The following is a 1,229-nucleotide window of genomic DNA, read 5'->3' as shown; positions in this document are numbered from 1 at the left end:
AACAGGACAAGTGACGACCGGGAGTAAGAAGGAAGACGACGGACGGTTCGCGAGAAAAGTGTGAAGGACCAAGGAGACATTTCCCGACCGGAACACCAATTTTGCTTGAAAATTGCATGTCAATTAGTCAATTTGAGTTTTTGAGTGTTTTGTTGTTGTTTGTTTGATTAAGCAATCATAATTGGTGCATTAAACGTTGCCTGCACTGTTCATTTGGTATATTTCCAGCTGCTGTGAAAAATCACATATTAAACCATTGAATTTTGGCCAAAATAGCAACTCCATCAGTGAAATTCTGCACTGTAGTTTTTCTTGGTTGTTTCTTAGCTAGCACACATTCCATTTGATGATATTGATATGTTTAAAGAGTCATCTAAGCATTTGAGCCACTACTTCTCTAAATCACATTGCCTGTATCAGATTTTCTGACATTATTTTCTGATGTAGTGCTATTCTTTGCTGCTTGGCCGTGACTTAACTTCTCTATTACTTTGGATTGGCAAAAGCTAGGGGCTGGTGTTTTTCATCAACCTTGTCTAATGATAACATTCTCAATCCAATATAAAAAGCAACAAAATACCCCTGCAATCCAGTTACAATAGGCACAAAACAGAAAATCTGCATTTCTTTGTGGCATTTCAACAAACACCTTTGCATTTTCATCAAACAGTTTCAGCACACTCAATTTCTTTACTGTTTTTGAGTCTTTCTTGCTTTTCTAATCTGTTCTAGATCTTTTCCTAGGTTCCTTTTGTGTTCCTCCTTTTATTCCAGCTTTATTTCACTTTATTTCATCATTTTTTACCTCCATTTTGTGCCCAAAGTGTGTTACCCGAAATTACAATCTGGTGCAGTGCAGATTTTTGNTGTGATGGGTTTGGTGTTTGGCANGGTGCTGTCACGTTTTGGTGAGGCTTTCTAGCATCCAGTTTGCTTCTCCAAAAGGGGTAGCCTATTAAGGAGTGGAAGGCTTGCTAACAAGGCAACAATTGTGCACTTTGGGAGTAACTGAATACTGCTGTTCCAGACCTACTTGCAGCAGTAAAAACGTGACACTCTCAACACCTTGTGCAGCTCTTTACAGCCATACTTGGCTTTATTCATCCATTGCTACATTTAATAGTACTTTGAACTTGTATCACGGAACCTTTGAGAGTTACATTTCATTCTTTTTGGCAACTTAAAGTACCTTGGGAAAATGCTTTTCAAGCAATTCCAAGTGTATTAAG

The sequence above is a fragment of the Vigna radiata genome, chromosome 7 (genome assembly GCF_000741045.1).
Source record: "Vigna radiata var. radiata cultivar VC1973A chromosome 7, Vradiata_ver6, whole genome shotgun sequence".
NCBI lineage: Eukaryota > Viridiplantae > Streptophyta > Magnoliopsida > Fabales > Fabaceae > Vigna > Vigna radiata.
Note: the sequence above shows the minus strand (reverse complement) of the source record.